This window comes from Nelumbo nucifera, chromosome 1 (genome assembly GCF_055504915.1).
Source record: "Nelumbo nucifera cultivar China Antique chromosome 1, China Antique-T2T, whole genome shotgun sequence".
NCBI classification, from domain to species: Eukaryota; Viridiplantae; Streptophyta; class Magnoliopsida; order Proteales; family Nelumbonaceae; genus Nelumbo; species Nelumbo nucifera.
Window position 1 is genome coordinate 80,070,521 of NC_142649.1, and position 16,856 is coordinate 80,087,376.

Sequence of the window (16,856 nt, forward strand, 5' to 3'; positions counted from 1 at the left end):
CCACCTAGGTAGACTTCGACACAGTGTTTCTTGAGCTGGTTCTTAAAAGAGTAGCCGATGAGAATAAAATTTGTCATATCTTTATCCCTCAATATTCAGTATTTTGCACTTAATTGGTACCTAATTGGACTCATTACTCTTGTATTTCGATTCAGGGCAAGCAGATAGGCGATTGGAAGAAAACAAGGCTAATCGGATGTTTTTGCATAGTTTCGGCACCGATCAGTTATATGGGCATAACTCTCAATTCCGGACTCCGATTTGGATATTTCAAGAAGAACTGGAAAGATAAGGAAAAGGCTCACAACTTTTATGTTTTGGGTTTTGACAAAATCCATCCGCATCAAAGACGAATTTGGGCCCAAAGTCGGAGCAATTTCGTAGCAAGTCCCATTTCACAAGCTGAAGCCCATTTCGCAGAAGAGTCTTGAAGCAAGCCCGAATTGTTAGAGAAGCCCAGTTCGAATTCAAGATCCAAGAGTCCCATTAGAATAGAAGTTGAATGTGATCTCAATAAAAGAGTTTTATCAGATTTAAATTCTCAAGTTGTAATCCTAGAAAGAGAAGGGATAAGAGTTAGGTAGGATAAGTTCAATTTAAACTAGGACTTTCCAGTTTGAGGATAATCTCCTTACGGGAGTTGGAGAGCAGCCCTCTCCCCAAATCTATATAAAGGGGGGGTAGACTAGCATCCAAGGCATCAATTCCTCCAAGACAGCTTCAGTCTTTAGAGAGGGAAATCAGCAACCAAGGAGGAAGAAGCAAGAGTTCGCCCCCCTTTCTCATCTAGAAGTTGTGTTTTCATCATGAAGTGTCTGTAAGTTTTTATTTCTAGTTGAAGGGTTAGGGAAGCCTTGATTCTATAATATTGTGAGATCTAATTGATTTTTGTTTTAGTTCATTGTTTATGGGTATTCATATGTTTTCTGCTAATTAATTGTGAGGATTATTTTTGTTGATTAAGCAAGAAGGGCCCCTTGTTCATTCAATGGAAATAATCTATGGCCGATTGAACCTCCAGTTTCGTATATGATTGGTAGGTTCGATCATGGTGGCAACTAACATAAATTGATTGCAAAAAGTTTTCGATCTATGTTAAGAAAATATATGATCTGGTTTAAACGATCCGAGCTTGTGAGATCGCTGACCAGAATTGGGTCTCTCCCCTCTTAATGCTATTAATAGGTTAAATCCTAAGAGCTTGTTTAGGACTATCTATTAATAAAGGAAGCAATCAAAGAGCTTGTTTTGGTTGTCGAATAATAAGAGTAAAGGCTAGCTGTTAAAGCTTGTTAATAGCTATAACCAATTTATTCATAAACATATGAATCTATCTTTGCATCAAGGATCAATGCTACGAATCAAAGCTAAACTTATCCCTTCAATCGGAAGTTTTCTCCCATCGATTTAATCTTTTGTTTTCTGTTATTTTCTGCTATTTACTCGTTTTCCTTAGCTTTACAAATCCCCCTTAATCCATCTACTTGGAAATAAATCCACCCAATCCCTGTGGAGAACGACCTTGCTCATCACTATCTGCAAATTATTAACCCAGAGCAAGAATATTTATCTTTGGTTGGGTTCGGCACCCACCAAATTTTGGTGCCGTTGCCGGGGATTGGTGTCCTAAGTAGATTTATTTCCTTTTTCTTGGTTTATGCCTTGTTCTTCTCGTGTAGGTGAGCTCCAATACGATCCTGAGGTTGAAAACATGGCGGCCAACTCTCAACAGTTCAGTTATAGGTTCAACCCTCCAGCAAACCACACTAATGAGGTAAACATCTCTTCCCTAGAACAACAAATTGCAAGTCTGACCTCTCTTGTCCGTCAAATGGCTGTAGATAACATGCAAACGGTGAAGGCTTGCGGGATTTGTTCATCTACGGGACATCCAACGGACATGTGCCCTACACTTCAAGATGAACCCAATGAACAAGCCAATGCTGTTGGAGGCTTCCCACAGAAGAGATACGATCCCTACTCAAATACCTACAATGCAGGATGGAGGGATCATCTTAACCTTAGCTATGGAGCCAAGCCCTTTGGCTTCCACCAACAATATCAGTCTAGACCACCGGCTCCACAATATTCATCGTCTAACCCAGGTATGTCTCTAGATGAAATTGTTAAAGCACTTGCAACTGACACTCACCAATTTCAACAGGAGATAAGGACAAGCATTCGAAACTTGGAGAATCAAGTCAGCCAATTGGCAACTGCTATGAGTCGAATGGAATCTCAAATATCAGGAAGGCTACCCTCCTAGACCATCGTCGACCCTAAGCAAAATGCTAGTGCAATCACTTTAAGAAGCGGAAGGGAGCTGAATAGGCCTAGCAAGGAAGTGTCTAAGAATACAATTGAAGAAGAAATAGAAAAGGAAGCACCTCCATCCCAAACTCAAGATGCAAGCAGTGAACAACCCCAAGCCATAGTGACAACTCCACCCTTCCCTAGTTGCTTTGAAAAATCCAAGAAGGAGGAGCAAGAGAAGGAGGAAGTTTTTGAACTTGGTGGGAATGAGGGATTCGGAATTTCCATTACTAAGCATCCTAAGAAAGAGGAGTCAACCTTGAGTGCTAAATTGTAGGAAACCGTTGCAGCATTGAATGGTTCTCTAGAACTACAACAGTCAGGTAATGCTCCTTATATTATATTACCGATTTCTGACAGGAAACTTTTACCCTCTGTTTTGCAGGTTCCTATTCCAGATTTGAACCCACCCATGATGGATGAAAGGGGAAGACACCGGAAGTTGCAACTACAAAAGTTAGAGGATCCGGTTTATGATAGGGAAGTTTGTTTTTTTTTTTTCTTCTTGTTTTTGCATCTATAGTTTAGTTATTTCCCCTTTCAACAATGCATAGATTAAGTGTGGGGGGGGGGGGGTATAGGATCTGATAAGTAGTATTTATTTTCGTCCAAAAAAAAAAAAACACTAAACTCTTTTGAAATCAATTGAAACAATATTTTGTGAAAATTCCTATGGACCTAAGGTGCAATTAAGGAGTACACGACCTTTCTGAAGACATTCCCTTTTAAGCTAGTCCTAAATTCAGGTTTAAGTAAACAGGACAAATACTTTACCATTGCTACAAATGGTGGTAGCTTACCTTTGTATAGGACTAGTGGCTCAACTTGAACGTGGTGTGAGGAGCGAGCTAGGTGGTCGGTCTTAATGGGCACATCTAGACGGTTGATGGCAGCACGTCTGCTATTCTCGGAGCACGCTCATGCTACATGTCTATGATCTACGGGCATCTTGTATGTTGATGGAGATAAGGCAAAAGTGGGTTTCTAGCACTGCCAAGTGGCCCCATGTTCGAGTAAGGCAAAAGTCGGCCCTTCTATGTTGATGGAGATAAGGAGGAGCTCATCCTACAGGTCAGAGATGCGCTGAGGTCGAAGATGTTTCTCAGGTTGATGGTAGCTCGGGTCGGATGGACCAGGTTGGGAGCGATCATTGGGTGACCAGGTCAGGAGTATATTCGTGGATCCATTCTAGTTCGGAGGTCGGATGTTACTCAAACTTTATGGATCGAGATGCTGATAAAGATCCGAACTGTTGTATAAGCACGGTCTTGCTATGTGTTGTGCCGAGGTGCCATAAAGCATCCATGTCGTCACGTGTCAAGACGTAATTGGATGGGAGATCAATCTCTCTTTGGAGTTAATTTGCTTTGAATTCAAATGTCCTTTTTTATTCCGTTAGATGTATTTTTGTTTTTGAATTTATTTAAACAAAAATAGGGAAAATTTCTTAAATAGCCCTAAGTTTTAGGAAATTAACTAACTCAATCCCTACTATTTACGTGTTGTGTTTAAGTATCCATAAACTTTCTAACAATTAACTAAATCTTCCCCTGCTATTAGTGTCCGTTCATATTTCATCATAATTCATTCACATGTGAAACCACTTGACACAGAGACCCAAAATTATCCTTTTGTAGTCAATTTTGCCCTCCATTATCCTTTAAGTTTTTAAATATAATTCAACAAACTTTAAAAGAGATTTCAGCTTAGCATCAACAAATTTTGAAATTTTAACATCCCCGCTTATAAAGCATAATTTTGTTTTTCCCTCCTCTCCTCTTCATCAGCCCAAAATTGCAAATCCTAGAGAAATAGAACCAAAGAACCAATAAATCAGAACCTAGTTTAGGCGCCTTTTCTCCAAACTTTGGGTCCTAGAGATACAATGGCCTGTCTATACACAGGCCTTTATCTTCTATGTTGATTAATTAACTGCTCATTAGGTTTAAAAATGAGGGATTTTTATTCTGATTATCTCTTCCAAAGTTGGCTATGTGCGAACATTGAAATGAAACTGGAATGGCTTGGAAAGAGTGGCTACTATAACACACACAAAAAGCTGATGGGAGAAGTAGTAGCAGACCATTTAATTAAGCATAAAATATCTATAAAGGGGAACAAAGTGAAGTGTTGCAGTAACAAGCCATATAATATCTATAAGGGGGAAATATGGAAGTGAAACAAGAGGAACCGAAGTATCTATGGTTAGAAGAGCGAAGGTCGATCTCCTAGGTCCAAGCCATCCGGTCCTGGACGTGCAAGTGCTAGTATGTCTGAGCCAAGGCGTCTAGGTCATTATTTAGATTTAAAAGGCATGATATGTCCTTTTAGAATTCATCTTTTTCCTCTTTAGGTGATGATGAGGGGTAATTTGCCACGACCTAGTAAGTAAAGGTCACGTGGACGCGATTTATTCGTAGAATGACAACTCAGTAAGGGGAGCTTAGTCAATAGTTTTCATTGTTTGGATGTTCGGCCACATTGGCATAAAGTCACCTCGGCATAAAGGCACCTCAGCGCCTAAGATAGTTCGGGGACAAGGAACTGAAGTGACACGTAATCGACTCCAGAAGCTTCCCAGCAGACTCCAAACAACACGGGATCATGCCGCGTAACGGTAAGCCTTATCCTCTCCCTGCCCAGATCGGGCGGTGACGATAAACTTCATTGACTGATACGTTACTCCCGACTGAAACAGAAACGAATCTCATCCACTCAGGACGAAGATCTTGGAACCATTTCGCGGAACCCATGATAGCTCAGGTATATAAGGGCATCAACCCCTCGAGGGTCCAGGTACGCACGATTACTCACATTCAAGCTCTCTAGCATCCATACTAGCTCGCAAACACACAGAATACTAACTTAAGCATCGAAGCGACCTCATCGGGTCTTCCACCCCAGTCCCTCTAAGCACTGTTTTGCAAATTAATCCAGCTCACCACGCAAGTACGTCGAGACAGCACTCCAGCTAGGAGCTTCCAAATCGCGCGTCATCAATTGGCGCCATCTATGGGAAACGATCAAAAAGTCATCCTGATCCTAGTTACAGTTCTAGTTTTTGCTCCAACCTCAATGGATTTTTCTAGCAACACCGGGAAGGGCATCTAGTTGAATGCCACCGGGGGACAATATCAGCAATCAACCTTCCCCCAAGGCCCCACGGTATGTATTAGCCAGTTTACTATTCCCCTTATAGCTTCAGGGGTCCCGTCACTATCTGTACCACAGGGCACCACGCAAGTGAGTGTCCCGCTCCCCCTAGTGGGCACGACTTTCTCTAAGTCATCTGTGGTTCCCCTGGAATCGAGCACTCCCAATTTCATGACATTGTTCAGTGCGTCTGGACAATACAAATCCAGATGTAGCAGGTCTAACAGTTTCAACAATATCAGCAGTACTACATGTACCGGTACTATCAGCAGCAATTCCCATCACTACAGCCGAACCAGCAGTCGATTCCACCCCGACACTCAGGATTGCGCTAGGGCCAGAACCAAAACGGCCCGGAACCAGCCAGAACGTTCGCCAATCCCCCCATCAAAGTGAGGGGACCTCACAGGTATCAGTCCCTCCTAGGGGTCAGACTCCACCTTGTAGGAGAAGGGACGGTCAACATACTCCCCCAGTATCACAAGGAAACCTTTGAAATAGGCCTAAGGATAGCCAGCTCTACAGGGCCAACCCACCGCGGCACCCCTAGCAAGAGAACAATGGATCACGGGGAGATAACAACTTGCCCGGAGCCAGGGGCACAAACTCGAGGCCAGTCCCTTCTGTGTCTCATGATAGCTAGTGCGAACTCCACAACCAGGAGAATTCGGCGAGAAGGAACCAAGACCCACCTCGCGACAATGTTCGTGACAATACCGAAATACTAGACTAGACCGAGGTCAACAGCACCAACGTCAAGCCAATGAAGAAGCAACAACAGCGACCCTGCAAGACTCTACGCTCCTCGGCCAAAATCAGTCCGCCAACGAAGCCAAGCCAACAAGCAGAACAAGTTAAGGAAAGGGAAGAAGTGAGCTCAGTGGAAACGAAAATTGCGCCTCCCTTGCTTAGTTGGTCATCTCCTCTGTCTCCCGAGCTCCTAGCAACCCCAATGTCGAAAAACTTCAAGGTTCCACCACTGGACAAGTATGACGGGTCGTTCGACCCCAATGATCACGTAGATTCTTTCCAGTCTCAGATGCACCTAGCCGGGGCTAACGAAGACTGCATGTGTGTCGCCTTCTCCACCACATTCAGGGGAGTAGTTCAACTTGGTATAGGAACCTTGCACCGGGCTCCATCAAGAGCTGGGCGCAGTTTGCCGAGCTATTCACTGTGCATTTCATTACCAGTAAGAAACACCCAAAGTCGCAAGAGAGCCTCCTGAATGTGGTTCAAAGGGAATAGGAGTCAATCAAAAGCTACATCAAGCGCTTCAACGACACCTGCCTGCAGATATCGGACATTGATCCAGTGGTGCGTCTCACAGCAACAAAGAAGGGAATCATCCACAGAGAGTTCAAGTGGCATGTGGTAGCCAACAAACCAAAAGATATCACTGAATTTCTTAAATTGGCAGACCAGTTCATCGGTATCGAGGAGGAGATTAACTAGAAGACTGATAATCCATTGGCTGAAAAGAGGAAAAGGGAGAATAAAGGGACGCGCAATAGTGGGCAGAAAAGGAAGAAGAGTAAGTCCCCGAGTAGAGGAAGAAGCAAGTCAAGAAGCAGGTCCCCATTGCGCGGTCACAAGTCAAGTCGGCGTTCCAGGACTCCGCTAGTAGAGAGAATGAACTACACACCTCTAAATGCTAAGCGATCAGAGATCTTAATGGCCATTAAGGACTCCTCCTTTGTCAGATGGCCACCCAGGCTAAGGGGAGACCCGGCAACAAGAAACCCGAATGTCTACTACCATTTCCACCAAGATCACGGACACAACATGGAAAGTTGCAGGAATCTCCGCGACGAGATCGAAGAGCTTATCCACCGCGGGTACCTGAAGAATTACATCCTGCGAGATGAGAGAGGGCAGGTAGACCGACAAGGGGATCGTCAGGAGGACCAGAGGAGGAATGCCCTGAGAAGGGGACCTTGAGACTAGCAGGTAGAATGAGCAGCCATCTCGGCAGCTACTAGAGGAGAGGCCAGTTCGCGGAGTAATCAATATGATCACCAACGGGTCCATCATCGCGAGATGTACATCAGCAGCTGGGAGGACTTTGGTCCGCAAATTGAAGAATGAAGGCGAAAACCCGCCAAAGCGATGTTGGCTCGAAGAACCTATCTACTTCACTAAGGACGAGCGCGCGGGATCCAATACCCGCATGATGATTGATGAGAATAAAAATTATCATATTTTTATCCCTAAATATTCACTCTTTTACACTTAATTAACACTTAATTGGACTCATTACTCTTGTATTTCGATTCAGGGCAAGCAAGAAGGCGACAGGAGGAAAACAAGGATAATCAGACGATTTTGCCCAGTTTCGGCACCGTTCAGTAATCTAGGCATAACACTCACATCCGGACTCCGATTGGGATGATTCAAGATGAACCAGAAATATAAGGGAGAACTCCACAACTTTCTTGTTCTGGGTTTTAGCAGATTCAGTCTGTATCAAGGTCAAAATTGGGCCCAAAGTCGAAGAAAATTCGTAGAGAATTCCAGCCCACAGCTGAGGCCCAATTCGCAGAAGAGCCTTGTAGCAGCCCAATTTATTGAAGAAGCCCAACTCGAATTCAAGAAATAAAGAGTCCCATCAGATTTAAATTTCAAATGTAATTATAGAAGGATAAGAGGATTGAGATTACTAGATAAGAGTGATTACTAAATAAGAGATAGGATAGGATTAGATCAAAACTGATTAGGACTTTCTATTTTTGAGGATAATCTCCTAAGAGGAGTTGGAGAGAGCCCCTCCTCCTAAAGCTATATAAAGGGGGGGGGGGGACCAGCTTTAGGCATCAATCAAGAAATCAAGCAATCAAGCAAACAAGCAGTCCATCCATCTTGGAAGCAAAGCAAGAAGGAGACAACAACCATGAGTGGTTGGGTTTCTTTTTCTGATTCAAGGGGGATTGTTGATTCGATTGTGTCATCATGAGGTTATGTGTTTAATTTAATTTCTTGCTTTTAATTCAAGTATTCTTTGATTCTTATGCATGTTCTTATGGAAGTTAATGTTGATTAGTCTGACCAATTAATTAATATTGATCTTCCTACTGCTATCCATAATTCGATGATCCATAATTGTCACGAATAGTGGTACAAGTAGCAATTAGGTTAATATCTTTTTGGGTCAATTGTTCGTGACAGCCTTTGACCAATGTATTGGCATGTTTTAACCTAAAGGGAATCAACGGAACAAGGTTGGATAATTGCAGCTATCTCAATTATTTTTATTTTGGTTTAACTGTTTTCACAGAGGTTATTGCTATCATTAATTGATATGGAACGCTATCGTGCCCAGCCGATCAATGATAAGTGTTGATTGAATGCTGGGTTTGGTCAACTAAATTAGGAAAACACGAGGTTTATTATGGCTATCCGAATAAATCCGAAGGTTAAATGCTTGAATTGCAAGACTGCTGATTTTTACCTATGATCGATGACCAATTGACTCAATTCGATCCCTTGGATCAGAGTTGGTAAGACTGAATATTCCTTGTTAGTTGTTATTTGCTCTTTTGTTATTTTAAAATTTTAATTATTCAAATTTCCCACTCTTTATATTGCGCATTCGGCTGAGAAATTAATTACTGGCTCCTTGTGGGATTCGACCTGGTATCACTGTTACTACAAGTTTATAGTAAGGTGGGACTTGAATTAATTTTGAGGGTTTCGACAACCCGTCAATGATGCTTTAGTAGTGAAGCTAAGGATCAACGACTTTGAGGTGAAACACATTTTAGTGGACTCAGATCAATGATGCTTTCGACAATTTGCAGTTACAGCAGAGCGACCTGAAGCCAATAGATACACCCCCGATAGGGTTCAGCGGCGAAGAGGTCAGGCCTCTTGGTCGAGTCACAGTACCTGTGGAGGTAGGCACGTAGCCAAACATTGTACGATTTGAGCACACATTCTTGGTGATCACGACTCTGTCCCCCTACAATGTGATAGCAGGTCGGCCTATCACACACGTTTTACGTGCGATAGTGTCCACTTACTACTTAGCGATGAAGTTTCCAACTGATTACGGTGTGGGGGTCGTGCGAGGTGACCAGCTTGAATCCCATAAATGTTACGTGGCCGCTCTAAAAGGAAAAGCAAATCTAGCGGAAGACATCGAGCTCGAGCAACCGATAGAGTACACCAAAGAGCGAGCTGCCCCGAAAGAATAAACGGTCCACATACCGATCTCTGACGTCGAACCGATCAGAACTCTTCAGATAGGTGCCTCAATCAGCGAGCCACTTCGAACTCAACTAGTAAGTTTTTTACATAAAATTTTATATGTTTTTGCTTGGTCCGCAACAGAGATGTCCGGGATTGACCAAAAAACAAAAACTCACAAACTTAATGCTGACCCTTTAGTCAAGCTAGTAAGACAAAAGAAACGCAACCTCGCCCTAGAACGATGGAGGGTAGTCGATGAGGAGGTCGGGAAGCTCCTTGCGGTATACTTCATCAAGGAAGTCCATTACCCGAGCTGGGTGGCCAACCCGGTTCTGGTGAAGAAGGCCAACGGCAAGTGGCGCATGTGCGTCAACAACACCGACTTAAATAGAGCCTACCCAAAAGATTGCTTCCCACTGCCCAAGATTGACCGCCTAGTGGATGTGACCTCAGGGCACGAGTTGTTGAGTTTTATGGACACCTATTCCGGTTACAACCAGATTAGGATGGATCCTGTTAACCAGGATAAGACTGCATTTGTAACTGAGCTCGGGCTATTCTATTATAAGGTTATGCCCTTTGGATTGAAAAACGCTGGGTTAACATTCCAACACCTTATAAATAAAGTTTTTGATCCGTTGATCGGAAATAAAGTAGAATGTTATATTGATGACATGGTCGTGAAGACTCAGTTTTCAAATTCTTTGTTAATCAATTTAAATGATGTTTTTCAAATTTTCAGAAAATATTATATGAAATTAAATCCGAATAAGTGTGTCTTTGGAGTCACTTCAGGTAAATTCCTAGGCTACATAGTCAACCGACGTGGTATTGAAGCCAACTCCAAAACAATAAAGGCAATCCTAGATATGAGACTACCTCAGAAAATAAAAGAAGTTCAGAGGCTAAATGGTCGGGTAGCAGCCCTAAGTCATTTCATGTCTAAATCAGCGGGTCGATGCCTTCCCTTCTTTAAGGCAATAAAAAAGAGCAAGAATTTCGAATGAGTGCCAGCTCGCCTTTGACGAGCTAAAAAGGTACCTAAGTATTGCACCGGTTTTAACTCGACCAGAGGAAGGGGACGAGTTAAAACTATACCTCTCTACGAGTGATGAAGTAGTTAGTTCGGTACTAATCAAAGAAGTAGATCGGGTCCAATGACCCATCTACTATGTTAGTAAAGTTTTGCAGGATGCAAAGACTATGTATCCGAAAATCGAGAAACTAGCATATGCACTGGTCATAGCAGCCCAAAAACTACGCCCATACTTCCAGGCCCACACTATCGTTGTTCTCACCAACAGACCCCTGAGGCAGATTTTGCTCAAGCCCGAAGTGTCTGGAAGATTAACAAAGTGGTCCATCGAGCTGAGCGAATACGATATCCGATTCGACCCACAACCAGCGATCAAAGCCCAAGCCTTGGCAGACTTCGTAGAAGAGTGCACGTTCGGCGCCCCAACCCCTGAATTGACCGAGCTTGCTCACACGTCAGAGGCGTCTACCAGTGTGGCAGCGGACCCGGTCAATGTAATACCAACTTGGGACGAGGAGCCTTGTATCCTCCACGTTGACGACTTATCCAACCAGCGAGGAAGCAGTGTGGGACTGCTACTATACAGCTCAAGCGAGGTGAAGCGGGAGTATGCTCTCTAGTTCGAATTTGAGGCATCGAACAATGAGGCAAAGTATGAAGCACTGATCGTCGGGCTGAACTTAGCAAAGGAAATGATAGCAAAGCACTTGATCGTATGCACTGATTCACCAACTAGTGGTCAACCAAGTCACTAGCGACTATGAAGCCCGTGACCCAACTATGGCAGCTTACCTGGCCAAAGTCAGAGAGATCCTGCATAGCTTCAGCTCCTGTTTCATTAGGCAAATTCCAAGGTCCGAGAACGCTGAGGCCGACGCCTTATCATGCCTAGTGAGCACGAGCAACAACACTATGTGAACTGTGTACATAGAGGACCTACCTCGGATCAGCATTCTCAAGGGGGCAGAAGAGGTCGCTCCCATGTTGCAAGCGGAATTGAGCTGGATCGACTCACTCACTGATTACCTGCTTCACAGGACCTTACCTACAGAAGGCAATGCAGCTCAGAGGGTAGAGCATCAATCAGCCAAGTACGTCCTCATAGACAGACAGCTGTACAGGAAATCCTTCACGCTCCCCTACCTGCACTGCCTGCGACCTTTAGAAGCTGAGCTCGTACTTCATTACACCCATGAAGGATTGTATGGTGGACACTTGGGGGGCAGAGCCCTCGCATAGAAAGTATTAAGGTAGGGCTACTATTGGCCCACAATGAAGGCAGACGCACTTGAGCTCATCAAGAAGTGTGACAGATGTTAAAGGCATGTCAATATTCATCATCAACCTGTTGTCGATCTGAAGTACCTTACCAGCCCGTGGCCCTTCGCGCAATGGGGAATCGACATCCTCAGTCATTTTCCGTCAACAACCGAGCAAAGGAGGTTCCTAGTTGTGGTAGTAGATTACTTTACAAAGTGGGTGGAAAGCGAGCCCCCGGTAACCATCACAGCTCATAACATACAGAGTTTCTTCTAGAGGAACATAGTATGCCACTTCGGACTACCCCGGGTGCTGATATCGATAATGGGAAGCAGTTCAAAGATATTAAGTTTCAAAACTAGTGTGCCGAGATGGGGATCCAGCAAAACTTCACCTCAGTGGCACACCCTCAAGCGAACGGACAAGAAAAAGTAACTAACAACGCGATACTTCGTGGATTGAAAGCTTGTCTAGCCCGAGCAAAGGGATTGTGGGTGGATGAGCGGCATAGTGTCCTTTGAGCATACTGAACTGAAGGGATGAGAGATCCATCGTATGGACGCCCAAAGATTACGGAATAAGGGGGCGAATTTCAAAAATTTTTCTATCCCTTCAACTGGGAATCGCATTCCCTATTTTAGAAAATCATATTTTCAAGGATCATTCTTGAACCATAAACTGAACCAGATCTAAATCAAAAGGAGTAGGAGAGGATTATACCTGATACGGAGAAATAGTATCTCCCAACGAAGGTGTTCACACCCAAGGAAGGATCCAAAGACTGCTCCCACTGAAGATGGCGCAGTGCAGGAGGGAGCAGAATCAGTAGTGTTCTTCTCCAAGAACTCTGTCCTTCGCAAGAATCAGCAAGATGGCACGTGAGCATAGCTTCCTATCAATTTTCTTTCTCAAAGAACTGATGTCAAGATCGAATCTTGACTACTCCCACAACTGGAGATCGAACTGGCAAACAGGGCGGCAGGAACAGGGAGGCGCCAAGAGAGTATTCGCAGGGTGCAGAATTCTCTCTTCTTGTGATTTCATCACTAAAGAAAATCTGATTGTATGTCTCCTCGGATGGCTCCTAGAAAAACTGGTTGCACGCCTCCCAAGGTTGAAATAAGTTTAGCACGCGTTTTGGCATCCGCGGAGACTATAATCGGCTTGACATCCGTGTGTACCTGGTATGCGTTCTGGGTCACTTCCTAGTTAAGCAAAATGGTCGAACAGGTCCGACCAACGATCTGCCCTCCACATCACCTAGACTTCATGCCAAATCCACCTAGGCTCGTTATGAACTCCCCGCGTCAGGTCAGGACCCTTGGCATGAGGAGTGGGGGGCAATTGATAAGGGGTAATTTGGCACGACCTAGTAACTAAGGTTACGTGGACGCGATTTGTCCACAGAATGACAACTCAACAAGGGGAGCATAGTTAGTTTTTCAGAGTTCAGATGTTTGACCACCTCGGCATAGAGTCACCTCGACATAAAGTTACCTTGGCATAAGCCACCTCGGCATAAAGGCACCTTAGTGCTTAAGCCAGTTTGGGGCCCAGGAAGCAAAGTGACACGTAATCGATTCCAGAAGCTTCCCAACGGACTCCGAACATCACAAGATCATGCCGCGTAACGGCAGGCGTTATCCTCTCCCCGCCCGGATTGGGCGATGATGATAAAGTTCATTGACTAATACGTTACTCCCCAACTGAAGCGGAAACGGATCTCATCCACTCAGGCCGAAGATCCCGAAACCGTTTTGCGGGACCCATGATAGCTGTATATAAGGGCATCAACCCCTTTAGGGTCTAGGTACGGACGATTACTCACATTCAAGCTCTCTAGCATCCATACTAGCTCGCAAACACATAGAATACTGACTTAAGCATCGGAGCAACCTCACCGGGTCTTTCACCCTGGTCCCTTTGAGCACTGTTTTGCAGATTGATCCAGCTCACCACGCGAGTACACCCAGGCAGCTCTCCAGTTAGGAGCTTCCAGATCGCACATCATCAGGTGACAAATTTGGGGCCTGGATTTGCTTGGATGTGTAAGTTTCCATAGCCATTGTTGAAACCTGTAAATGATTCAAGGCTTTCCACAGTCACTATTTAGTTCTAGTTATTTTTTGGAATGGTTCAGAATATTTTGAAGAGACTTGTGTATGCAAAAGCACTTCTGGGTTTTTTTTTTAATTCTAACAAAAGAGAATGCTGGTGAGTAGTGAACAAGGCTTCTGTATTAGCCATTGTTAACTAAAAGCATCCACTAATTCATCAACTCCTAGGTTAAAAGAAAAAAGATTGGACCTATTGAAAAAGAGCAACTGGTGGATTGAAACCATTCAAATGTTACATTTTGAAATTTTAAAGAAGAATGATGGATAAAATAGTCTTGTTCGTTTTCAATTAATGGACACTAATGACAAGGAGGATTTAGTCAATTATCAAAAAACTTAGGAGTACATTAACTTAATTTCTAATCAGTAGGGGTGAGAAAGTTGATTTCCTAAAACTTAGGGGTGCTTTAACAAATTTGCTCAAAATAAAAACAAAGATAACTTTTCAACTTTAATTTCATCTATAGTTTATTATTTTACCCTACAAGATGATATATTAAAGGAGGTAAAACAGTTTGAGGTGGTTGATTTGCTCTAGAACAAGCTCGATCCATTACTAATAAAAAAAGGGGTAAATTGCTAAGAGGAGTTTGGTAATTGCAGTCACCTCTCTGAACTTTCTGATATAGTTGCAAGTAGACCCCCTTTTTAGAATCCTCTAAAAAGAGACATGAAAAGGTCCAAAATACCCATGTTACTTTTGACAAAATGTCTATTTTCCAAATTTTCTCTTCATATTAATTGTTAGCCCAAACCCTTCTAATCTATTTCTTATTTTTTAATTGATTTATTTTCCAAATTTTCCCTTCATATCAATCACTCAAATGTAAAGCTGCAACTTTAAATTCTCTATTTTTTTGTTGTTTATAAAATTTGTATTGTTTTCCTGTAGAAACTAGCCTCAATAGAAATCTTATGGGTATTTTAGACATTTCTGTGCCCCTTGTTTACAACTATGTCATAAAGTTTAGGTGAGACGATTGCAATTTCCAAACTTCAGGGAAGATTTCAGCAATTTACCAAAAAAACCTTAAATCCATTAGGGGAGATTTGATACCGTTCAATTTATATATTTACTAAAATGGGATGTCAAAGATCGAACAATAAACCACTTAACCAAACATGCTCTGGTATCATCTCAAGTAACCACTGTTCAACTTAAAAGATTAAACTATTAGGTGAGGGTCCTGAATAGGTTTCTTAATCTCTAACATAGTGTTACCTTCATCAGCAAAGGGAGGTCTTAACATTAGATCTAAGGCAGGATTTTTGAGCAATGAACCAATGTCGTAACCTCTGATTGTTTAAAAATCATTTTTGGTTCGACCACTATTCCACTAAAGGGCAAAATTAGAATTTTGAAATAAAATTACAAGCACATGGAAGATGATGAATGGCTTATGGCATCACTCAACAAGGGATTCCCTTCAGAGCTCCAAAACACTCTATAATGAGATCAGCTTCATTTCTCACAAGACAGTGCTCACACCATTTGTACAGCCTTTTGTAGTTGTGCATTGGGAATATCTCTGTACTTGTATGCTTTTTTTCATGGGGAGATATTCCCAATGCAAGGGACTGTGTGAATGGTGTGAGCATGGTCTTGTGAGGACCAAATTTGATTTCCTCTAGAGTCTAGATCTGCTATCCACAAACTCTTCCTATATACCTATCCACAAAACAACCCCATGTATTGCGAACAAAGATGAGAACAGCTCTCTATGAATGATAAGGGAGATATTTCCAATACAATGCGTGCCTAAGATATCTTGTGAATAGGGATGTGGGAAGAGTTTGTGGTAGGAGATTGGAGCTCTCACCAAACACACTTGAAGTAACTAACATGGAGCAAATCTTGTAAATTATATCAGTGGAGCTATTGGTTATGAGATAGTCTATCGGAAGTTGCATTAGTTCGGCCTTGATGAACTTGTGGCCATTCTCAACCCTATGCACATGAAGAATTTGGATTTTCACCTCACACCTCACAGCATATTGTATTCGTGCACTGAGGACATTTCCCCATGAATTATAACTTACAAATACGGAGATACCAGATGTGTGGCTCCATGTGCTTGTGAGATTGGTGTGAGGAGCACTCTATGAGGAATAAATCTAAACTGGCATATGGGAACAGGGGTGGAGTCAGGGGACCCCTATGGCTCAAAGTTTCCTATAATCTCCACTTATATCATGGTTTTGAAAATTGGAATGAAAATGGAACCATTTAGACCACCAATTTTTAGGTAAAACGGTTTAACCATCTGGTCCAAACCCTGGTCAAACAATTTTTGGGGTCCAAACCTAAAGCCATGATTGGGTCTCAGGTCAGCCAGTCTGACGATTCAGTCCATCTGATCATGTTATCAAAACCATGACTTATACTAGGGAGAATGACTGATTAGTTCGGGTCAGAATTTTATAGCCCTACCGTATAAGGAGGGTGAATCCTAACCGTGAATTGATGTCAAATTCACGAGCAGGATGTGGTTTATAGGGCAGGGGGGCTACTAATAGAGTATGGGGGTTGTCATTCAGAACTCTGCATTGGGCTGCAGAGTACTTAGCCCCTTATATTATTAACTATGGTTGGGCCCCGCACCTAGCAAGAAACCAGTGGGTAAAGTCAAAAAAGCCAAAATGATGTTTAAGTTGTCGAAGTACTACTACTTCCACTGGTCCTTGGTATGGGCCACGGTGGCCACGAGGAGATAAGTCTATGGGCCTTTTGAATAGCGATAGACAACAGAAGTCTCAATGCTAATGGGGAGGCTATGTATATGAGATGA